This window comes from Dipodomys merriami, unplaced genomic scaffold, assembly GCF_024711535.1.
Source record: "Dipodomys merriami isolate MVZ:Mamm:240054 unplaced genomic scaffold, mDipMer1.0.p SCAF_4, whole genome shotgun sequence".
Classification (NCBI taxonomy): Eukaryota; Metazoa; Chordata; class Mammalia; order Rodentia; family Heteromyidae; genus Dipodomys; species Dipodomys merriami.
In genome coordinates, this window is record NW_027205603.1 from 69,637,049 (window position 1) to 69,663,528 (window position 26,480).

The following is a 26,480-nucleotide window of genomic DNA, read 5'->3' on the forward strand; positions in this document are numbered from 1 at the left end:
GTTGATTTTGTATATGGATTTTTTAGTCTCCATTTCACTGATTTCTGCTCTAATCTTGACTAATTCTTTGTCTAGTAGTTTGGCGATAGGTTTGTTCCTTTTATTTTCTGGAAGCTTTAGTAGCATCGTGAGGTTATTTGTGCTGTTTCTTTTTCTTTTATGTAAGCACTTAGAGCTGTGAACTTTTCTGTCAGAAGCTTTTTCAATGAGAAATCAAAGTGATCTTGTTGAACAAGAGGTGAGCATTCTAGGCAAGCAATTGTAAAATATATCTATCAGATATTTGAAGGGTTTTGGGTGAGGTAAGTGATATTCTTTTGTTATATTTGAAGAGGCTCAGTATTTTCAATCTATAATTTGTCCATCCAAAGCCATGCTATCTTACATTTTAATAGTTTAAAATGGTTTCTTTCTGTGTTTCCACATCTCCTGGATGGCAGAAAATGTGTCCTGTCAAGGCCAAGTAAACGTAAATTAGGTTTCTTCCTATTCACTTCAATCCTCTTTGTTTAGCTAAAATGATCTGCTTTCCAGCAGACTTACATATCAGCATGATTTTTAGGCATAGGTTGGGGGAATCAGTGTTGATTGTTCCTTAAGTATCTATACTTCTATACATGGAAATGTACCTCACTCTACTATTCCTTTTTGTTGGCTGTCTACACTGCTATATGTGGAGAATGAAGATTCCCCTGGATATTAGATATCAATTTACATTTGCTTCAGTCCCTTGACACCTCAGAGAAATCACTCTTGCCTGGGACACCCTTCTAAGAACTTGGATAAAGTTGAGATAGCCTATATTATCTTAAAAACATGGGGGAGGGCACATCCAGATTTTCTATCTAGGCCCTATGGTTCTCTGTCTCTTTTTTTGTTGCCAACTGTCACTTGGTGTCTGGACTGCTGGAAGGCTTTCTGCTTCCTTAGGCTCATACAGAGGCTTGGCAGATATAGTCTTCGTCAGATCTTTGCTTTTGGACTGAGAACAATGTAGAGATGATGGAATGAAGCTCTCCTTTAACAAAATAGTTACCACTGTCCCGCCTACTTCCTTCTTCCTCTCTTCTCCCTCCTGAGATTTTGTATCTATTGAAAGAAAATCTATTTTTCACATATGTTTTATTAAATTCTATTACACAAATATATAATGAAATGGATTTTGATCATTAGGAGACAGTGTTCAAGAACTCAAAAATCCTCTTTTATATTCTAATCTTTTGTTTAGGATTTAAAAGCTACCATTACTAATTTCTTTTTCCCCTATGACTTTCTTTCTCCTGAACAGTGAAACCAATCATATTAGCTGATGTCCAAACTTTTCAGTGGTGATAAAATTCTTGTTTTGTTTTGTTTTTTTTTCAGCTACGGACCCATCCTCAGTCTTCATGGGGAGATCATTTCATTTTGTTAGAGTTTTTCTGAACTTCATTTCTGGTAACTGTACTCAAGTTTGGCTAGTTATAAAATTTTGTTCCTTATAGTAGGCCACAGAAATCCATTGTGATTATTTTTAAGCAAAAGAGATTCAAATGGATCACATTTTGGATGGCAGAGGAGTGAAATACAGCAGGAATTAGAGTAGCATGCCACTCCCGCAGCATGACTCATCACCACCACTCACCATCACTCAGATCTAGGGAGAAGATACCCTATTGACCTGGCCTACAACACATCCAACACCATGTCCACAAGGACCAAAGAGAGAGTTGACCCCATGAGTATCATGGAACACATATTCTGTGTCACAGCAAGAGTGGACACAATGGGAAAAGGTCCTTTTTGTCCTTGGACAAAAGTTAACTGATTATGAAGGAAAAACCTTCTGGATAGGTAAAAAATGACTTAATTCTACTGTGACAATTTTATAATTCTATATTTTATGTGCAATATTTCCTGGGGCTTTTTATATTACTAAGGTACTATTAGAGGTTCTCTGCTCTTTTCTAAAGATTAAAAAGGACTTCCAACAACAATAAACTTTCTAGATAATTCAGTTCATTCTGCTATGTACAGTCTTGATTTTATACTATCTACAAAATTGGAGAACAAAACATTGTTATTCAGTTCCTTTAACTATATGCACAGATTATTGTTTTTTAATTAACAAATAGAAAACAACAGCATAAAGAATTTAGCTTGGGAAAGAGTAAAAGGATATAGGAAAAGCAGGGTAAAAGAAGAGAATGTGAGAAGAAAAGGGAGAGTGACAGAAAGAGAGGGGAAAAGAAAGAGGAAAATAGAGAGGCGGGAGATAGACACACACAGAGAGAGAAAGAAAGATTTGAAGATCACAATTCAAAGCCAGCCCAGGCAGAAGTCTGTGACACTTTCATCTCCAATTAACTGCAAAAACAAACAAACAAACCAGAAACTAAAAAGCCAAAATAGAGCATGGTTATCAGAAACAAAGTTCAGAAAACTAACCCTAACTCAGCTCAAGTAGTAGAACACTAGCCTTGAACATAAAAGCTTAGGACAGCATCCAGACTCTAAGTTCAAGCCTTAGGACTGGTGCAAAAAATAAAATAAAATCTTCATCTTTAATATTTATTAAATAATATATGTCAATGGTGGCCAACATTTTAATATTAATACTCCCATTCAATATCAATAGCTACCAGAAAATATATAAACTACAGCAATAAGTCGTGTCATTGATTCCATCATTATCCTTTTAAGAATCTTATGGGGGGGGAGGATGGGAAGGGATGGGAAGGGGAAACAAAGGAGGAGGCTACAATGCTTGATAACAAATGTACTCATTACCTTGCCCATGTAATTGTAACCCCTCTGTACAGTATTTTCACAATTAAAAAAAAAAAGAATCTCCTGGCTAGCCAATCAGTGGTAAACCAAAGGTCATATTGAGATATGTTTATTCAACAGTCCATTAGTAATTAATTAACCCAGAAAGTGGTTGGCTGCCATGTACACTTGTTAAGGATATTTTATCAGTTTAGCTTTGTAAAGAGAACTAAACCTTATGAAAGTCTAAAATATGCCTAGTTGATTTGCTGCGTTGACTAAGGCACTTGGTACATCAGGTTGTTTGGTTTTATTCATATCAAAACTTCTGCAATCTGAACATAAGTTACATGGATGTTGAAAATCATTTTTCTGCTTTCTCATCATCAGAAAATCTGACCCAAAGCAAGCATTCAGTGAGTACCTGTTAAGTATTATAGATACTTATTGAGCCACAAATATTAAAAATGAGTAGTCTATTAAAGATCCAGATGAATGGAATCAGACCATGGATTCCTAGAAAGCCTTGTCTTCTAATTTATTTCCCTTCTGTATTCACATGTTATGCATACATTTGTGCCCATGTGTTTGTGTGTGTGATTCATCAGTATCCAGATTCTGTAGCAAAGGAAGCTTCTCTTGTTCCTGAAGCCTGTCAGGCTTTCTAGGGCCAGGCTCCTCACACTGATGGCTTCTCCAACATTATATTTCACAGTTCCCAGCTCCTATATACAGGCTGCTTCTTTGAAACAAAACCACTCTACAGCACACAGAAGTCAGCAGCAATTAGTGGGCAGCAGATTCTATTGGTAGCCTTCTTATATAACTTGGTTGAATGGTAACACAGGCAAGATATCGCCTCAACAAAAGCTATCCTCCAAATTCTAGAGTTAGTCCCTGACAAATATCTAGGACAAGAGTTCGATAAAATTTCCGAAATGGCATCATTATGGGCCATTTTCCTCTTCTAGAAGTTCTGATTCTTAGCAGAAATGTTCATGGAGTGGTTCCTCTCAAAGGCTAATTCTATCTCAAATCCTTATATTTGCCACATGCTTTAGTATTCTTTCTATATCTCATCAATCAATGCCTTGCTCAAATAACTTGTTATTAAAGTTAATAGTTACAAAACTCTTCCTCATCCCATATGAATGATTTTCTTTCCTTGATTAGATCTGGACTGATACACTAAGTTAGGTAATTCTTTCCTCTAATTTTGTTTAAAATTTTATTATAATTATAATTGCAAATGGACATTGATTTTAAACCCTTTTTCTGTTCCACTTGAAACAATACATTTTATCAAATGTGTTAATGTGGTGATACATTCATTTTTTAATATGAAACTTTTACTCCTGGCCTAAATCCAATGTCATGACAGTATTTTTTAATGTGTATTATTTTGGGTTGGCTAATATTGTCTTGAGCCTTCATGTATATACAAAATAAGACTGAGCCGTAATTTTCTCTTTCCTTTTGTTTTTCTCTGATATTGCTTTCCAGCTCATAGAAATCTCAAGCAACAGCAACAGGAGAACTAGACCATATTGCATCAGCCCAATGTTTTCCTTTCTGGTGATCTGGTTTCTCTATGTAGGCAGCTCCATTACACTGCTTTCATTCTGTCTGCATTTTCCCTATATAGCTATCAACTAACTTCATAAAACACCAGCCTCAAGTAGTAATTTTCCACATAGCAACATTCCTGAAAACTTACAAAATGCAAATTACATGAACCATATATGTGAACCATTATCCAGAAAACTTAGTTCTTGAAACAACTAAATCAATCCAAAAGTTTTTAAGTTCAGGAATTGGACACTGGCTTAACATTTTGTAAGTAGTATTTCACCCATGTTCTTCTATTTTACTTTTTTCCAACCTAATTACTCGTGTATCAATATGCATGTGGGTTCAATGAGCGTCCAGTGAGGCTTAATAGAGTCAGCCAAATGGATGGGAAGGGGAAACAAAGGAGGAGGCAGCAATGCTTGATAAGAAATGTACTCATTACCTTGCCCATGTAATTGTAACCCCTCTGTACGGTATTTTCACAATTAAAAAAATAGTCAGCCTAATAACTTTTTATCTTCATCTCAAATTTATTTTGTTCATCAGATCTAGTTTTTATGATCACAAACATCAGCACTATGGAAACATTTTCTGATCATTAAAAAAGGTAAAATGCAATAAAACATACACAGTACTTAAATTTCTGTATTAAGCTGTTGATATACTGACCAATTAATTATACAGCAAACATCATCACTAAAATGATCATTGCATGTGTGCAAAAATGTGTAAATGTAGAACATAGGAGACAATTTGAAAAATATTTTCCATCTCTTAATATAAAAAAATCTGTTCCTGTTTTATCTTTCTTATTCTCCAAATTTATCTGAATTGAGCTACTATAATTAGTTTTCTTTTATGTTCCTAAAAGAGATCCATGGTATACTATTGTTTGAAATCTTGGGAAAATGACTGTCTTATTTTATCCTGGGTAAATATGGTTTCCATACTTAAGGCCTCAAAAAGTGAGCATTGCTTAACAGCATCAACATGGTTTACAAAGACCTTGAGAGTTTCTACACCACTGGAAACTGAATTGAAACTCCAGAGCATGTTGTAAAGTGCCATTAGCAATCTCAGTTACTTTTGAAAACGCAAGATCCTGCTGCTGTCCAATGTTTCCCCATGTACCATAACCATTCCTAAAAGTCCCTAACTTTCATGCCTGTTCTAGAATCTTAACTCACCTTTACTTGGGATTCTTTTAGAATCACTACAGATTTTTTTAGGTCTTTAAAAACACTAACTGCAACATATCCTCCCACCCTTCCCTACATTTGTGCAACCCTAAGAAAGAATTAAATTTTTCTCTGTATTCCCAGAATGATTTATTTTTGGAATCTGTATTTGTAGTAAAAGATAACTAGAGTAGTTTGAGGTGTAGTTTTATCACAACTTCATTTAATATTTCGATGAAATAGTTTGAGTCATCATAGAACTTTTCCCAACCATTTCTCATTCTTAGGACCTAGATTCTAGAACGCCTCTTAGAACAAAACAATCTAAATCCTAGTGATCATTGCCATATATATATGGTGCTTAAAAATGTATGTTTTACACACATTGGTTGTAATAATGAACCTACATATTATATAGGTATAATAATGTAATATATTGTTACTAAATTTTCAAGGTAGAAATAATAGTGTATTTATGTATAATACTTATTGGTAAAATAATATATGTATATACCTATATATAGGTATAATAATAATACATATGCCATACCCATATAAATAGATATAATAATATATATTATACCTACATATATATACCAACATAAATACACATCTGTATACTATATATCTATATATCTATATATATACACATCAATATACATACCTAAATATAGGTATGCATATATATATCTACATATAATTAAAATATACATATACTTATATATAGATATGCCACATAATACATATTATTATAGTGCCTATTTCATATAGCAGGATCTGAGATACAGAAAGTTTAGGGAGTTTACTTAGTCACCCAACTGTTCTCTATGGTCTGACTGCCTCATTCTAAGCCTTTGGAAAGAGAGATGATGGTGGACAAAAAGTTTCTTGAGAAATTGTTGTTGTAAGTTCCTGAAAACTCAGGTGGGTTCAAGAGACAGTGTTGGAGAGTATGAGACAAAGGGACTTTCTTCTCCCTTCTGAGTATGTCTCATTCTGTATTCAACGAAGAGAAAATTCAGGGAAAGGAAGTGTCTCAAACACCTTGAGGGTGACTTGCTGGTGGCGCACAGAAAGCCCTGTTCCCAGCACCTCTCTGCCTTCTCGGGAAGTGCATTGGCTGTGCTGGCACAGAAAAACCATGCGGAAGAAGGCATTGTAGGTAAAACGCCACCAGACGTTGTCAGGAAACTCTTAGGAAAGACTTGGCTGAGCTATTGTTCCTTCATTTTGCGGACCTGTTCAAAAGACACCGAATTCTGCATTGTTGCAGTGATGAGACTCTCACAATGTCTGACCAAGTGACATGAGAACCAGTTGGACTGCACAGATGGTCTCGTGTAGCTTTGAGGAAATTAGCTTTGAGGACATATTATTTCTACCTGCAAGTTTTAGGAAGCTGAAACTCATGGAGGTAAATAACTGACCCAAGACTAGAATTCATTTAGGAAAAAAAAAGCTGTAGTTTAAGCCAAGTTGTTTCTGGGGAGGCAGTTCACACTCTGCACTGTGCAACACTCCCTTCCTATAACCATGTATTGTAAAAAAGCGTGCTGCTGTACCTTCTGTTTAACACAGAGTCAAAGCATTCCTTTCTCAATACTTGGCATTTCTCATGACCTAGAAATTAGAATTCATTGATCTTTGCATAAAATGAATTCCCCAGTGTAGAGTTTTGTCCTCGTCTCTCTTCGATAAGCCTCAGTATGCAGTTACAGTCTGATGATTCTCAAAGTGGCTGCCTTAGAAAATGTGAGTTTCAATGTAGCTATCACTTTTAATGTGTGAAGAAATACATGTATATACTGCAGCTGTTCCGCTATCGCTTCATATGGTGCACAGATGACAGGATGCCCTCTCTTTCCCACAGTTCCATCTACCTCCTACAAGTCTTTTTTTCTTAAATGTTTACAACAAAATGACTTTCCCAAGACATTATATTCTTAATAAATCGGTGCATTTTTCTTCTAAGGAAATTGTCTGAACTGCAGCCTTTATTCATGTAAAAAAGGAAATAAAAATGAGATTCTCTTAAAAGTAAGGAGAGAAGGTCAGTGGTCTCTCTGTGAACTTTGAACTTTGTCATTTACTATAATATATAGGACAGCGAAGCATCCTTGGTTCATTGGGACACTGACCGTTGCTTGGCTGTTCCTCAGGGTGGGTTGCTTTTTCTTGTTTCCTCAGCTGCTATAAATTGATGAAATCAAGTCATGGAGGTGATCCATCCTTTTATGGAATTCAGTAGAATTTGGGAAGCCAGGGTCAGACATGATGATACACACAGATGATCTTAGCTGGCTAGAAGGCAGAAAAAGGAGGATTATGTTCCAACTCTAGTCTGAGGCAAAAGTGAAAGACCCTATCTTAACTAAAAGTAAGTAGGGTTAGGGTTTGAATCAAGTAGTAGAGCATGTGAGGCTTTGGACTTACACCCCAATATTTCAAAAAGAAAAAGAAAAAAAGGAAATTTATAAAGTAAAGCTCTCTTAGTTAGAGGTGAGAATTTAAGGGTTCATACTTTGCCATTAATGTTTTAATTATAATATACAAATACAACATGGTTATATTTGTGCAAATATGTTTTAAAAACTATATTTATAAGGAAAAGAAGGGTGGAGAGGGTGGGGAGAAGGAAGAGAAAGCTTTCTCTAAAAGTCTTAATGTCATTTTCTAATAGTTATGCAACAATTTCCAAACTTCCTGAAGAAACACTAAGAATACCTTTTGCCAAAAATGTTTCCTCCTGGTATTTTAATCTCAATAAATTCAGTGTGCCTCAGAAAATCAATCCATTCTTTTCTAACATTTTAACTTAGTGGTGTTCATGATTTTCTGCAAGTGTGAAACGGAACATTAGTTCTGAAGAAATACACTGAGTTTTGTACTCAGGGTCTAAAGAGGCCTGAATAGTTGAATAGTTGTTTTTTTCCCCTCTCTTAACAATCTACTACTGTTCTTGAACAATGTGGATAATTAAATGATAAAATTTGGAAGTAAGTTCAACATGGAATAACGATGAACATTCATAGAGATTGTACTGATGTTAAGCAGTGGTATTTCATCAAAATGATTGTTGCTTCTTAACAACCATATCACAGTGTGTGAGAGGTCAATTAACTACTGAAAGTGAAGCTCAGTGTAGAATGTCTTGAGAGAAAAATCTGATAAAATATAGCTTCTGTCAGCAGTAGAATCTCAAATCGTTTCAGAGTGAAGGCCTGTCCTATTCCTATTCTAACAATACATTCTCCTACTGCTTCCCCTTCATCTCATGCACTACCATTTCCAGATGATCGATCTTCTGATGTTTCTAAATCTGGTTCAAATGCTGCCTTTTCTACAAATTTCTCTGAAGTCAGTTCTCTTTGTTAAATGCATGTATTAGCTTACCTGTGTTTTTCTTGAAGCAGATTTCCTCCTTTCACTGTGGTGAATTGAATCCATGTGAATATTTCCTACTTGATTCCAAGAGGTCTTAGACTTAGATCCATTATATAAGTCATCTTTGAATTGTGTGCATTTGTGGTTCTGGAAACAGAAACCAGGATGTAAACCAGGAACCAGTAGCTCGTGCCTATAATCCTAGCTACTCAAGAGGCTGAGAGATCTGAGGACTGCAGTTCAAAGCCTATTTGGGCAGAAAGATCTATTAAACTCTTTTCTCTAAATTAACTATCTAAAAGCCAGAAGTAAAGCTATGGCTTATTTGGTAGGCTGTCAGTCTTGACCAAAAAAGCTAAGTAACCAGGCCCTAAGTTCAAAACTCAGTACACACACACACACACTCACACACACACACACACACACACACACACACACACACACACACACACACACACACCACAGAGCAAAAAAGGAAAAAAGAAGAAGAAAAGTAACCAGAATTCTAACCAACTTCTCTACAAAGAAGTTTCCCCCAGCTCCATCTTTGAATTTTTCACTAACAATAATGTCTTTCACAATGAGGCATATTAGCATCTATTGAGGGCTAAAATCTATTGAGTCCTTACTAGGTCTCAATCCATCTGACAGTTTTATTTAGTCTTTTGAAAACCACACAGTACACTGTGTGGTGGTTATTTCTATTTTAGAACAATAAGACCTCAACAAGGCAATAACTAATAAATATTCAGGCCCATAATATACCTTCAAAGCTGGTATCCTTAAAGCATACTAAATAACATGTGTTTAGTGATTAATTGACAAAATCACAGATTGGAGGTGGTGTGTATTTCAGGCTCCTACTACAAGATCATTCAGATAATTTAAACCCTTTTGAAACCACTGCAAAGCCAGCAACATGTATCATTTCTGTCTACAGTTTACTAGCCAGTTTATCCTAAGCAGTCAAGGCCAGGCTAGGAATATTGAAAAGCAAAGCCTGTGTTATTAGCTGCTATGCCAGGAATCACTAATTCCTATAAGGTTCATCTCTAGCTTCTCTTGTGGCCAACGGAGTTCATTTTCATCATGTGCCTTTGTTGTGTTGTTCAGCAAGTACTAAAGCCCTGCCTCCACCCTTGCACTTTAAAGTATGTCATATATTTTGAGGCTTCTAATTTCCTCTCCCCAGCCTCCTGTTTCCAAGGTCAAGTAAGTCACCTTTTTCAGTTTTTTTCTTCTCTTAGGTCAAACTTTCATACCTTGTAAAATTCTTACTGCTTTTCTCTGAGTCCTATTCTCCCTCTATAGACAATATTAATATTGAGTGATTCTTTGAATTATTCAATTGTTGATCTAATACTTGTCATATGTTTTTCCTTGGAAAACAGTAATTGTGAGATTGCACAGGCAGAGTCAGTGACTTTATTGTCATGTGTATAAATATCGAGTAAACACAAGGGAGCAGATGAGAACAGAGGGAAGAAACTGCCAGCTGGAACTGTAGAAAAGAATGATGCTCTTTAACCTCAGGAGCCAGTAAGTGCAATTGAACCTTGTCTATTTTTGGCAATATGTTAAGAATACATGCAATTCCATGGATTTTCTCCCCCACTGCTGTGCTTTTAGGGTGTATGGAACTGAGCTAGTGCAGAATGATAAAGAAGCTAGTCATCTTGGTTGCATAGCTTAGAGAATAGCTCCAAACTATTTTTTTTGTCATTTTCCTCCTCTCAAGAGTTAAGTTGATATAACCATCCCAGATAGATACCTGGTCTATATTTCAATATTTCTAAAGAAATAACTCAAACTGCCTTTTCATAATAGGGTATAAATATTTTATACTATAAGGAGATTTAGTATTGATCTAAGTTTTTATTTGATTATGTCTACTAAATCCTTGGGAATAATTAAAAATTTCAGTGCTTTCTGAGACACATTACAAGACACCAAACACAATACCTTTCTTCTTAAAAGCTTTTTAATTTGAATTTCTCTCACAGGAAAAGTATATAAATCAAACACTAAGCAGTTGTAACACAACTAAAAAGAAACTACTTGTTACCAACAATGAATATTATAGTTATTTTTACATCAGTAAGCAGAGAAATAGTTTTGTCACTAGCCTTGCTTGATCACTTTGCAATATTGGAAGTTTAGTTTGGTTATTTTCTTGAGGGCTTTATATAAGAGGACTCAGTTGTCTGGAGTAGTTCTTATCTATTACTTTATCCCTGATTTTCTCTCCTTAGTTTTTGAAATTATTTTAAGGAGTTGTAAAGGAGTTGCCATTCAATGAAGCAGTTTGTGAACACAATGTATCCCGATGGATGCCACCCCTTTCAACATTTTGCCTATTCTTCACATTAAATGTTTGACTTCATTCTCACCCATTTCACCCCTTTAATCATCTACTCTGGGGTACTTGACTGTACCCCATACCTTTCAAGTACCCATTTCTTGGTGGTTTTTGTTGTTGTTGTTGCACTTTGATATTTCCTTTCTAAGGTATGAACTATTTGAGTCCTCCTTTGAATCTACCATATTCCAGTTACTACTATGTATGCACTTACTTGCATACTGCCAACATATTTAGTTATGTGATTATAAAGTAATTCTAGCTTCCACATGTGAGAGAAAAAACATGCAAACTTTGTCTGTCTGGCCCTGACTTGCTCCACTTAACATAATATTTTGCAGATCCTGCCATTTCTTTGCAAATAATACAATATCATTCCTGCTAATGAATGAGTAAAATTCTACTGTGGATAGATTTTTAACATGCTCTATTGATATTTGTGTCTTTGCCTCAAACTGACCTTATCTTGTGACAATTTTCTTCACCTTTAATATGTATACAAGTCTCCTACATATTTCACTAATATCCAGATTTCCACTATCTCTGGGTGTCGGGTCTTCGTCCGTCTCACAAAAGACGGACCGACGGGGTCTGGGAAAGGTAAGTGTGGCCCGCTTGCCAGTTCTCCAGCCTCCCTTAGCCCGGGAGACAATCAGACGCAGCGGGAAGTCAAGTCAAGCAGGAAAACTTGTTTATTAACACAGAGCAAGACCTTTTTAAAGCAAAAATAGCTGGTGGCATGGCAGGGGAGGAAGAGGAACCAATCACTGTCAAGGTCACACCCTATCATGCACCTAAGCTTCCATGGGCTGGTTACTTACGCACTGAACATAAAGCAAATTGGGCTCTGCCCACTCAACTCCCTCTCAGCGCCATCTTTGCTGCCCATGTGCCCTACATCTGGGCAGAGGGTGGATGAGAATTTCTAACATACACTTAGAAGCTGCTGTTGCAGAAGCTCTAGGCAGTTTTTGAATAGAGAACATACTAAATTCTCACGCCAATGTAAGAGATTTTTTTTTTTTTTAATTTTCATGTTGTTGTTAGGGATTTTTCTTTTTTGGTGTTGGGGTTTGCTTGAATCATTAGTATTACACACATGAGCTACCAGCTCATTTGATGTATTTTGAGGTATTTCTGTATACCGGTATTTCCTTGTCATTTCTACATAATCTCCTTTGCTGCCTATGAAGCTCATGAGATGATTAATTAAAACTTTAAGTTATTTACATATAAAACCCCAACTGCTCATATACTTGAGATGTGTTTAATAGATGGCCATGTACAACCTCCTATTGCTCCATAAAATTATTTCTGATGACACATAGTCTGTGTTTATGAGGAAATACTAAATTTGTTTAAAATTTTTCTTTCAAAAGGAAGATGAATCTTTGGGAGGTTCAGCTCAAGAAAACTTATGATATTTGGGTATCCTATGAAGCTTCAAGTCATCCTTTCCTCTTCATGCCTACTCATTCATTAAAATATCTGCTGAATCTTGTTCTTGAAGCTCTACCATCTCCTTGGGGTATAAGGAAAAGGACAGTCAGAGTATTTGATGATAATTGTCCCAGAGCTTTCATGTCCCTACATATTTTGGACCACACATACTGTATTGTAGGTGGTCTCTACTATCTTTTTAGGAAGCATCATTTTAGAAATAATTTTCACATTCTGGAAAGTTGTCTTTTAACTTTTCAAAATAATTGGAGAAGCAAGCATCATTTAGAAAAATGCATACATCTTATCTTCTGCATAGTAAATAGGAAAATAATTCAAGTCAGGGAGCTAAAGTGATTCCGTCTGTAGTAAGGTTCACATATCTTATTCAGGCCTCTGATTATTGTCTGGCCCAAATGACCTCAGCCTCTCCAGGCTGACACATTCTGTATCTCCAATGTGGTGATTCAGCTTTATTCCAAGCCCCAGATGAAGTGTGGAGCATTATTCTCCCCAGGTCCACTGTGGGCTCTAGGCCAACAGCTGTCAGCTCAGCAAGGTTTCAGCAAGCTGCAATGTAGACTGACTTAGCACCCTTGCCAGGACTGAATGTGAGCCCTGTGCTTATGGGAAAGTACTCATTTTGTCTATTCTCTTGTTGATGCTGTTGCTTTATAGCCCAAGTTTCACTCAGTAGACATCAGGGAAAGCTGCTTTAACCACATTTGTCATGGATATATCCATTGCATGAGTGCAATGTCTCATGGTCATTCAATTCCTGATCCAAGGTGTTCTGTCTCTGAGGGACTCTGTCTCCACATCACCTCATTATTACATATTATTATTATTTTATTCTTTTGACAGTCCTGGGGCTTGAACTCAAGTCCTGGGCACTGTCCCCGAACTTCTTTTTACTCAAGCCTAGCACTCTACCACTTGAGTCATAGCACCACTTTCTGGCTTTCTCTGAGTGGTTTATTGGAGATAAGAGTTTCACGGATTTCCTGCCCAGACTGGTTTTGAACCACCGTACTCAGATCCCAGCCTCCTGAGAAGCTAGGGTTATAGGAGTGAGCCACCAGTGTCCAGCTCACCTCAGTATTATGGGCATTCTTATTCTACTCTTATTCTGTTCATCTTCTAGCATGCACATATCCCATCGGATGTTATTCCCAAAGGTTTCATGATGTGGATATTATAAACAATCTTCCTACTTTTTTTTTGCTTTCTTTATTTTTTATTTTTTTAATTTTTGTATTGTGAAAATACCATACAGAGGGGTTACAATTACATGAGCAAGGTAATGAGTACATTTCTTATCAAGCATCATTACCTCCTCTGTTTCCCCCTTCCCATCCCTTCCATCTCCCCCTCCCCCTTAACACCTTCCCCCTTCCCCACCCCCCCCCACGCCAAAGTTGTTAACTTTGTTTTTCAACATAGCATCTTGTACATCTCATTGTTGCAATGGGCTCGCCTGTATCCCTATTTAAACTATTTGTTTTTTTCTCTTCCCCTCCACAAATTATACCAACATCAAATACAGTGAAAACAGGGGTTATACCATGCGGAGGGACATACAAAGCAACAAAGAAATATCTTATAAATATGTTAGAAGCAATAGCAAGAAAAAAAACTATTTGAGTCCTTATCTTGGGGTTCATTTTGCCTAACATCAACTTATCTAACCGTTTCTGCTTGTCTCAGATATATACTAGTTATTGCAAATAAGGGAGACCATGGGACCTATGTTTGTTTGGGCCTGGCTTACTTCACTTAATATAATTTTTTCCAAGTCTTTCTATTTCCTAACAAATGGGACAATGTCATTCTTTCTGATGGAGGCATAGAATTCCATTGTGTATATAGACCACATTTTCTTGATCCATTCATCTACTGAGGGGCATCTGGGTTGGTTCCATATCTTAGCTATGGTAAATAATGCTGCAATAAACATAGTTGTGCTGGTAGCTTTAGTATGTTTGTGATCATTCAGGTAAATACCCAAAAGTGGGATTGCTGCTTTCTTCTAACACTTGTTCTAGATTTTAATCTTCTACTATCACTTATTTGAGTTGAAACACTTCAGATATTCAAACTGATTTGCCAGAATCCTGACTTCTTATTTTTATAGAAAAACCAAAAGATTAAATTAGTCAGTCTACGAGTATTATAGTTTAGATATAAAATGTCACCAAAGGTTCTTGTATGGGTGCCCAGTTGGTGGTGGTGTGGAGAGGTGATTGGATAGCAAGGATACTAACCTCATCCGTAAGGTTGTTCAACTGAAGCCATGCCTGAATCGGGCTATTCAGAGGCAGAGCTGGGTCAAAGAAAGTCGGTCCCTGTAAGCTTGCCCTTGAGGAGCTTACCTACCTGGCACCTGTCTGTTTTCAATCTGGTTTCTGGTCACTGTGAGGCAAGTAGCCTCCTCAGTCATTATGTCCCCTCGCCATTACAGTCTGCCTCACTACAAGCCCAAACAACAGAACTGGCAAACCACAGAGCGAAACCTCAGAAACTATGAGCCAAAATAAGTATTTTCTAGTAAGAATGTTAAGAAGCTCAGTCTCTATCTGAACACTTGTGGTATTTTGACTATTATTTTCCTTTCCATACTGATGTCAGTCTCCATAGTTGCTTCCTTAAAAGACTATTTTTCATGTGGATTTTGTAGAACAAAATGTGTTCAAAATCATTTGTAGGCAAAAATCTTTCACCTTAATTTAATATTTTTTTATGTCTTCATTAAACCTGCATACACATTTAATTTCTCGGCTTCTCCATAAAACCTTTTCATACTTCTCTTCATTTACTTATTTGAAGGGCTGGGATGTGGCTCAGTGGCAAAGCACTTGCCTAGAAAGTGCAATGTCGCGGGTTCGATCCCCAGTACCAAAATGAAAAGACAAAAAATAATGATTAATTTGACAACACTGTTCTGAGCCCTACTCTGCTTCAGAGGTAGAGCTAGGTCACAGCAATGTAATAACAAACAAGACTAGAGTTTCTGTTTGGCAACACTCTAGTGAGGACAACCAGCAGTCAACAAGCAAATGAGGATGCTAATACAGAGAGGGATGAGTGGCTGTCATACATATTCTTAGAGAAGACTACTCTCTACCTAAAAGAGAAACATCTGGCCCAGTGTTCAAGAGAATCTCACTTATACTGAGGTCTGAATGACAAAACTGAGTCAGACATAAAAAGAACTTCTAGAAAGACAATGGGGGCAGAGGAAAAGCCAACAACAGAAAAAGCATGTTGTACTTTTGAGACTGGAAAGTCCAGTTTAGATTGAGTTTAGTGAGCAAAACAAGCCTTCTGAAGATCATAGTGAGCCTCTTTTTTCTTTTCTTTTTCTTTTTTTTTGTGAAGAGTCACCTTGTGTTACCTCTGGTGAATGATTGGTGAGACAAGGTGATAATTTCAGTGAATCCCCTGTTTTGTAGATTATGTGTAAAAATATCCAGCTAGGACTCTGTGTGAGGGCTGGAGGAGAAGCACAGGAAATCCATTCTTAGAAATACAGTCTACAGAGTATTCAGAGAAAGCAGTTTTATATTTTAAAGAGTATACTGTATAATAAAATTTAAACAATATTGTATGTTCCAAGGCTGAGACTATCTCTCCAATATTATTTCCAGCCCATATTCCCACCCACCAAGCCAATCCTTTATCTCCTCATTTAAGGCCTATTTATCCAGGTTGGGCAGGGAAATGTAAATTTCTAGGCAAATATGATTGAGACCATACTATTAAAGTAAAGATTAAAACAACTTTAGAAAACTCCTTCTGGCTTTTTACTTCCATGGTGCTCTTCTCCACATGGATGCCTATTGAGTTTGGATTTGGTACAATATTTCACATCTGTTAGCATTTTACTTTTTTTTTCATTCTTAATGTGCTTTCATCACCCTTCTTTGTTACATGTTAAAATGTGATCATTTGAGTCCTAAATCCTCCTTCTACTTGGTTTCTGTATGAGGATTACCATCAAGCTGTAAATTTCTAATACTTTAGTAACAGCTTCAAAAATTGGAACTACATGTGTACTTTTTGCACTATGTTCCAGCAAACATTTTAAAGCTATTCAAATGAATTATTTAATTGGTTTCCTTAGGTTCTTTGAGTAATAGGTTGAGCCAAAGGTGAAACAGTATCTTATTATTATTTGCAACATTGTATTTTAGAGCACATGACCCACCCACTGGAGAACTAGGAAGAGTTACATATAATGAACCCAGATGGCCAAAGACCACATCTTCTGTGTCATAGTATGAAGAACAGATCAAGCAAATAAACTCTCCCTAGATGTTAATTACACAGCATATTTATGACATAATTATTATGCCTTTGGCAAGAGACAAAGGTGGAAAAAACGGACATTTAATTAGAGTTAACATTAAAGGAGCCATTGCCTTCTTTTTGAAACATAACTACCTGTAACTAGAAAAGCAATGGGTCTGCATGTCATGTGCATTAGTGATTTCTGCTAGGCATGTATACTTGTTTGACTCCAACATAGGTGTGGAAGAATTAAGTTCTAATTTTTTAGAAATTAATAGATTCATATATGGTTCTCAAAGTCATTATCATAACATTAAAGTAGAAACTGGGCACTGGTGTCACAAGTCTGTAACCCAATCTACTTAGGAGGCTGAAATCTGAGGATTATAGTTTGAAGGCAGCTGAGGCAGAAATAAAAGCCAGAAGTGAAGCTGTGGCTCAAGGGTTAAAGCACTATCCTTGATTAAAAAACTAAAGGAGAGTGCCCAGGCCATGAGTTCAAGCCTCAGTACTGGCATGAAAGAACAAAAGGAAGGAAGGACGAAAGAAGGGAAAAAAGAAAGTAAGTAAGAAAGGAAAAAGAAAAAAAGATAGATAGAGAGAAAGAAAGAAAGAAAGAAAAAAGAAAGGAAGCAAGGAAGGAAGGAAGGAAAGAAGGGAAGAAGGAAAGAGGAGAGAATAAAGTAGTGTGTTTAACACACATAGAAGCTAATATTAAAAATAAATCAAATGCTTTTATTGAAGCATGTTTTCAACACCCTCTTTCTAATTATACATTTTTGGAATTTATTTATTGTTATTATAGATGTAATATACAGAGGGATTACAATTACATGAGTCAGGTAATGAGTACATTTCCTTTTGTACAGGGTCTTCTGTTCCCTTACTCTCCCCCAGTTCCTCCCTCTCATCTTTTTAAAATACTTTTTTATTGTAAAAATAGTGCACAGAGGGGTGACAGTTACATGAATAAGGTAATGAGTACATTTCCTAGTGAGCATTGTTACCTCCTCCTTTACTTTTCCCCTACCATCCCTTCCCTCCCATCTCCACAACTGTACTCCTCTCCCCTCCCCCCACCTATATTGTAAAGTTCCTTTTTCAACATAGTGTCTAGTACATTTTATTGTTACAATGGGTCAACTTATATCCCTATTTAAGCATTTTGTTTTTTACCTTCCTCTCCCCAAATTAGAAAATTGTATATACAAGATAGAGGGCACAGGAATCAAATACAATGAAAACAGGGGTTATACCATGGCTCCCTCTCATCTTAATCCACAAATTGTATAGTTCACTTTCATCAGTGTCCAGTGAGCTCCACTGCTGTGCTATTAAACAAATGGATATCCAAGTTATACACAAGATAGAAATAATTTCATTTATTTTTTTTTGTATAGGACACCATGGTATACTGAAAACTTTTTTCATGACATTTTTTCTCTATTTAATTTATTGTTTCACTAATAAGCAGTCTCTTTAAGTAGTTGCACATAGGGTTTCAATTCAGCATGTCATTTTATGAAAACAGTGCATCTTGATCAATGTCACTCCTTCCATCATTCCCCCCATCTCTCTCAACCCCATTCTTCTCCTCAAGTTACCTGGTTCTGAATATGTCTCTCTTTTTTTTTTAAATGATAATTAGTGTTGGACTTAATCTTTTCAGCAGGCACTCTCCTACTTGAACTACATTCCCAATCTTTTTCCTTTTTTTGTTTTACTATGGAATTTATTAACTGTAAACTCTCATTTTTGAGTTGCTATCTGAATGCTTCATTGGTGGTTTGACTTCAATAAAAATGCTTCATTTCTCTACTTAGACTACGTAAATTATTTGCATATGTTTTATGGCAAAGAAAGTAGATTACAGAGCACTTTTGTTAATAATGTTACTAGGTTTCCTTATGAAAATTCAGAAGTTAGTGACTGAACCAAGTATACTCTCAGTAAAACCATTATTTATGTTTATAAAATTCAAGTGCCTTTTGTTTCCTTTAACATAAAAACACAGTTTTCCTAAAAGAGACAGATACTCCATACTCCATACAGAAATTTGAAACCAAGAACTGTAAGCATAAATCATAGTTCTTTTGGTTTTGATAGAACAATATGTGATAGCAGGAAAGAATCAAATATCTATCCTTCATTTCTTATATAAATTTTATCTTAAAGTACCCAAGTAACTTATCAGGAAAATTTTTCTTTATTGAATAATTCAGGTTGATGAATTCATGAAATGAACATAAAAAGTAATCTAAGAATAATCTTAATACCAAATATAGTATTACTCAGTTCAAAGTGTTCAAGAATTGTATCCGGCTAATCATACAAAAAGTAAACTCTCTATAATAGAATTTCAAAAAGTATTCCAAGGCTGTCCTTTAAGTAAGAACAGAAAGTCAGAGGAGAGATATAAAAGGAAGTGACATGAAAGCCAATTTATAACCACAAGCTATATCACATCTTAAATCTCGACCTCTTGGTAGTATTGAAGTTATCAAAACTTTTTTTGTTGTTCTTGTTTTGGTACTCTTTCTATGACACCAGAATAAGGGATTCTCTTAAGAGTCTACTGAGTCATAAACTAGCTGCTGTCTTTGTTTTATTTTTGCTGAAGAAGGATCCCCAAAACTGTGAACTAAAGTGATTGAAGACTGAATTTCCTCTCCCCAGACTCCTTTTAGAGTGATGTTTACTGAAGAGTAGGTTTTCAGTACGTTCGATGACTATAAAGTTAGTATAAGCAAATCTTTGGTTTTTCATAATTGGTAGGTCTGCAGGAAGAGGGAGTCTCTAACACATTCTTCCCAGGCCTTTCTATAACTCTCCATGGCTTACTGCTCAGAGAGGAGAAAAGTATGAGGAAAACAAACAGAGACAGGCCTTCTTTGTGCATTGGCTTTTGGCCTGCCAAATCAACCGGCTGGATGCAGAGGCAATTTCCTTGTGTTTGCAGCCTTATGCTGACTTCTGCACAGGGAAGTTGGAAAATATTTATTGTTGAATGGGGCCCAGGGAGATTATTCTTGGAAGAAACAACCTCTGTGAACCTTTGTATGCTGACTGACAAAAAAAATAGTCTCTTATAGCCAGGATTTCACAAACTAGATGGGATTGTCTCCTCCAACATAGAAACTCCAGGAAAAAAACAAAACCAAAAACAAAACAAAACAAAAAAAAAAACAACTCCAGAAAACAAACCTTAAGAGTTTTGAATTCCAGTCATATGGATGGCGTTTCTTCTTGCTCAAACTAATTTATATCTCTGGAGCATTGAGTTAGGGAAGAGAAACATTCAGGGGAAAAAAATTTAAGATCTGGTTTTCTGCTCTCTAGGATTTGTGAGCCACCGAAACTAAAACAGTAGTATCTATTAATCTATTACTCATTGAAAGGCAACTTCCTTGTGTTCCTGCTATGTGTATGTATCAGTTATTTGAAAAGGTTCAAAAATGATAAAAGTGTTCTCTTTCCTACAATAGACTACTATCCCACAAATCCAACCAATCAGACAGTAATGATAAGAATAAATGTCCAATATAATCCTTTCTTTGTTTTAAATGATCAGCTGGGTACTGTCCATGTCTATAATACAAACTACTCAGAAGGCCAAGATCTGTAAGATTACAATTCAAGGCCAGCCTGGGCATAAAAGTCCACAAGGCTCCATCAGTCCATCAGTCCATCTCCAAATAACCAAGTCATGACTTAAAAGTGATAGAGTGCCAGTTGAGCTTGTAAACCCCAGTACTATATTGGGGGAGTTTTCTTTATTAAGTTTTCAATCATTCTTAACACAATACATCTAGTCATTCAAGTGCTATCTCTTGAGTCTCATTCTCTCCTGTAGTATCCTAAATTAGGCTGAACAGAAGAAGTCTACAAGAGTATGAATACTCAGCCTGGCATTGGTTGCTCATGCTTGTAATCCTAGCTATTCAGGAGCCTGAGATCTGAGGATTGCGGTTCAAAACCAGCCTAGGCAGGAAAGTCTGTGAGACTCTTATCTCTAATTAACCACCAGAAAACTGGAAATGGCACTGTGGCTCAAGTGTTTGAGCTCTTGCCTTGAGCTGAAGAGCTCAGAGACAGCTCCCAAGCCCAGAGTTCAAGCCCCATGACCCCTCTCCCGCTATACACAAAAAAGAATATGGATACCCATACACTTATTTTAATGTGAAGGGCCAGGATGGTCAGGTACATAGCTGTCTATCATGGCTGAGGTCTAGTTCTATTGCTCTTATAGCTGAAGTCTGCAGCTGGAAAGGTTTTCTTTTTGTTATTATAATTTTAACATTACATTAGTTGAACAAAGGAGTTTAAAATCAACACATTAGTTTATGAGTACCATGCATTTTGCTTAATGTCTCCCTGACAAGTTCTTGAATGAGTCTTTCGCAGAAAGAACAACTGTCTAGAAAATCAGCCTCTGCTGTGTGCAAACCCTGCCAGTATCTAATTCAGTCAAGCTCAATAGCCTTGGCACATTATTTTCTCCAACTTCTCACTCATGTGACTAACTTTGCGTCTAGACCCAGTTGCTTTAAACCCCAGAGTCTTCCCTCTTTCTGACTTACCAAGTGGCATCCTGATAGGGTAGCAACATCCCAGCTTGGTAACTCTTATCTTTCCTTTCTAATTTTAACATTTACTTATTCTACTTCAATTCCTAATTTACCTCCACCCTAATTTACCTCGATTTATAATTATAACTATTTTACATGCTTACTTCTTAATATTTGAAATCATAATTGACTTTTCAGAGTGAAGAAGGAAAGAGATTCTTGTCACAGATGGGAGATAGTAGCTAGAATCCTAAGAAGAACAGAGAGTTTTGAAGATTCATACCTCTGGACTTGTCCAGGACCATTGCTTCTTGTGGCTTAAAGCCAATGATCTCCAAAACCTCCTCTGCTTCCTTCCTCTAACCTGCCAAGAGGCTACATTCAAGACCAATTTATTCTTTGACTTCCTTTGTTCAGTTTCCTTTCCTCCCTTAGCACTTCTGTCAAACTCCTCCTCTAGAGCATGAGATTCTCAGATGTGAAGACCCTTGCCTCTATCTTGTACTGTTTAGGAAGAGGTAGATTTTGGTAAGGGGAGTGGGAAAGAAGCTGTATGCTACTGAACATATGCTGGATGCTTTTCTTTAAATTCATGACTACAAGACTCTATGTTACTAGTGGGAAAAGTAGAACTAGTAAACATTAAAGCATGCCCAGGATTTATGGCAGGTTGGGAATGGACCATGGCCATCCTGTCTTCAAAGCACTTGAGCCTCCTCTTGTACCCAGGTTTCTGGCGCTGAGAACTCAGCATATAGATCAGCCCTGCAGTTTCATCTCCAGCACTGCACACAGGAACTCCTCACTTAGTTCCTTTATGACCCAGTCCCTGTTTTATGACTTCCAGCATTCCATCTATATTATTTGCTCAAAGAAGCCCTGTGCCACAGGATATTTCACTGTCAGTAAAAATGGCTTTATTGCGGTAGAGTGGAGGCTGAAAGGGAGCAAAGCAATGGTTTGGTTTGAAAATAGCCTGCCTGATTCCAAGCAGGTTTTGAAATGTAGTGCTTAGGGAAAAATACCCCCTTTCCGTTTTGTTTTTGAGAACCCTTGTACAGTCCTTTTCAGGTAACTTAGACTTGAAATTTTGCTTTCTATAGACTTCCCACATTCCCACTCTCTCTAGAGCTAGGATCTTTTGAGTACACCCCTGGCATATGATGCACCTGCCGTATCCTGATTCTAAACCTTTATCTCCTTAACTTCCTTAGCTCATTGCTATTTTTTTTTTTAACCAAGGTCCAAGGGCACCACCTAATCTCTCATATAATCCCAGCACACCCTTAGCACTTCCCTCACTAAAACCGGAATGCCTGCCAGTTGTTTACCATGAGCCTTCTACAAGTCTGTGCAGATGTTTATCTTCTTCTTTCTATTCAAATAAGCCCCCTGAGGGCATCCTTGTGGTATGTCTCGACTCTGAGTCTCCACCAGTCTAACCACTCCCTGCACTACTTGTATCTACACAACCATTCTCTGGTTTTTTGCTCTTAACTTGAACCTACTTTTAAGAGCTTCATCATGGATGAATAAGTTTTAAAAAGAGAAATGTGTCTTTTTTGCACACATTTTTATATGCATTCTATTTTATAGTCCCTGCATGGGTTGATTTGTCCAGGAAAATACAATAGAGCACAGATGTGTGAATCAAGTTTGCTTCCTGAGTAGTATTCAGTGATAGAATGTTTTGAGGCATGCAACTAGTCACAACAATAGATGGAGATGCTTCCTTTCTGGAGGGCTAATTTCTTTTTCACAGACTTGCCACAAGTTGAATTCATCATTAAATCTGTGTAAGTGCCTATTAAGCTTATAAAACAACTTTAATAAAACCATAAACACATTTAGAGTTTGTTGACTCACCTTCTGCCTTAGGTTAGGAAATATTGGTTCATATTCTTGTTCATAAGATTTTTCTATTGTTTTTCTTACTGAGCCACTGGGAATAACACTCTTGTTAGAATGTGTTGGCATAGCTATTTTGTGGTGCTACTGGGAGGGACCTTTGTCAAATAGCCATTTTGTAAAATTCACTGAAGGAAAAATAAAAACAATGTCTGTCTGTATTATAAGTTTGCTTTCAAAAGCTTCTGCTTCCCTTGTAACTGTGACCATCTCAGTTACCTGAAAGAAAACTGGAAAATAATTTCCTTCTCCATACCCAAAGTGGATATGCTCTAGGGAACCAAACATTAATTCTTGTATTTCTATCCACATGATAGAAAGACTTGCATAGAAATAGAGACATGATAACAGAGTGTTTTTGATTAGTAGTAATGTTTATATTTTTATCTGAAAATGTTCTGATACCTGAGGCTTTGAAATATCATCTCCACATAGTATATGTGTGATTGTGTGTATGTGTGTGTGTGTGTGTGTGTGTGTGTGTGTGTGTGTGATTGTGTGTATGTGTCTACTTATATTGCCTGACTAGGTTCTTCCACTACTAGCATGAATTGTGTTGAAAGACATGATGGAAAAACAATGAAATCTACAATATAGAATATCAAAGTGAATATATAAATTTTCATAAATATATGCATATATGCTATACATTAGCAGAGAATATTACATTTCATATAAATATGTACACATATGTAGTTTTATTATGTTATACTATAGCAAAATATATGCAAAGTATAATTTCTAATACATTGATAGGGTCACTTTCTGCTACTTTAGATAGTTCAGAGAAGTTCAAGGAAAGGTCATATCTGAACAGTGAGCCCTCTCTCTGAATTCTGGAAAAAATGCCAGTTTGGAATTTCCATTTTTAAGACATTTCCCCCCCCCCAAAATATAGGTTATATGATTCCAGAGTTTTCAGTTAATATTGTTTCTTTCATGGTAAAAGAAAACTGTAAGTTATTATAGTCCAAATGTGTATTTAAGGAGAATTGGTTGTAACACATAATTTCAACTTATTTCTGGACCAAGTTAATATAATTATATATTATTTCATACTAAAAGAGTAAAATTATTCTCTTGTAGTTAGTTTGTTTTTTAAATGATAGGACTGTTAGTTTGATAATAATTTCTATTAAAACCACTGCTAGCCAGGAATATTAGGGGAAGAACACCATCACATTTGTCACTAATCTTATCTGAGATTAATAAAATGAATTGGTTTATCACTGGCAAGGTATGTAGAGTATCATATGTAAAGTGGCTGCATTATCATTTGTCAATGCGTACAGGCATTACTAGTGGTTATAAGCCACTAGATGATAGAGGGCCATAATGACTATATACACCTGTGATGTTGATCACATCAGATATACTAATTTACACATCATCATGCTTTGAACTCTCAGCCAACTTGTAATTTGACTTAATTTTTTTTACTTCCTAAGAATTTATGCCACCTATAATTATTCATGGTTGAGAAGCTAGGAAATGTCTGTTACTGGAAGAAAAGAACTGGGGCCTTGTAGAGGAGGCATTCAGATATATAGAAAATACTCTATAAGAGAGACAAGAATTAAGGCCTTGAATTGCTGCTGAAATGAGTATTTTAGAAGACACATCCAGGTATTCTTCTTTCAAGAGAATTTTTTTTCAGGAGATTCATCAGCATAAAATAAGTCAAGTTGACCCAATGTGTTTTTATGTACCAAATAAATATGTTTTCACATTCATTACTTGATGTCTCACTCCTAACAGTATTAAATGTGTTGAGTGATACTTTTTCAAGGTAAGGAACACTGAAATCTATAATAGAGCATATCATGGCTTCTAAAACATTTGGATCAAAAATTCAGAAAGCTCGTCTCCTGCCAACCTCTTTGAATTGGAATTTTCAGGATCGGTTTTTGAGAGGCAATTTTCTAGACAAAAGGTGAATTGATGAGATATCCATGAGCAGACTGTACATGTCCTCTGAGTACAGGCACACATCTCAGGAAGAGAACACTGATGCAATCAGTGTGAGGGAAGACACTCATTAGGAAATGATCCATGAACACAGGGTGACTGATTGTAGTTTTTAGATCTCTATCTTTAGGAAAGAGCTTCATGGGTCTTTATGCCATTTCAAAAAATAAATAGATAACTCTAAGAATAAACTTGACTACATAGGTTTGCTTAAATAATAAATAAAAGATGTCTAGTAAAATTAAAACTGAAAACAAATAGAAGTAATTATAGGAATTATTGAACATGTATTTTTATATGATATAAATATAATAATAGCAATGAAAGCCTCTATCCACATTGAAGAGATACAGATTTATCCAACATCATAAATGAAATAATCTAAATGAAAATAAGTTATTTTTTGATGAAAATGAAAGGGATATTCTAGATCTATTCATTATACCGAGAAAAATATTTAATAAGTATTTTTCCTAGAAATCAATTTGCCAATCATCTTCCAAACACTATAATTAGTCTTCTTTGGCCTAGGAAATTTATTCCAAGAAATATACTTCCAAGAAAGTACTAATTAACATCAAAGAAAATTATATTCAATATTCATTATGATTCAATACACCTGTGATCACATTGGCTCTATTACCTTATTGTTGTGTGGCTTGAAGGATGGATATTTTGGCCTAAGTAAGCCTCAGTCTGATTATGTACAAACTATAATAAAGAGGTGACAGAAATTCTATCTCATAGAATTAAAAGTTTTGAGATGGCATATGTAAAGTGGTTAGTAGCATGTGTTCTGTGAATGACAGATATAATATGTATATAATATATTCTAATACATTTCAAATGATATGGAAGGTGAACATGTATCATCACATTTATAGAAAAAATATGTACTCATTAATACCTGCATTTACAAAGAATATCAGATATATAAAATCTTATATAAGAATATTATAATGTATATAAAACTGTTTAAGGAGAGTGACTTCCAATATTGGAATAGGTAAAGAGGGAAGAAGGAAAGAGAAATGATTAAAAGTAAAGGAGTGATTGTAAAAGAAA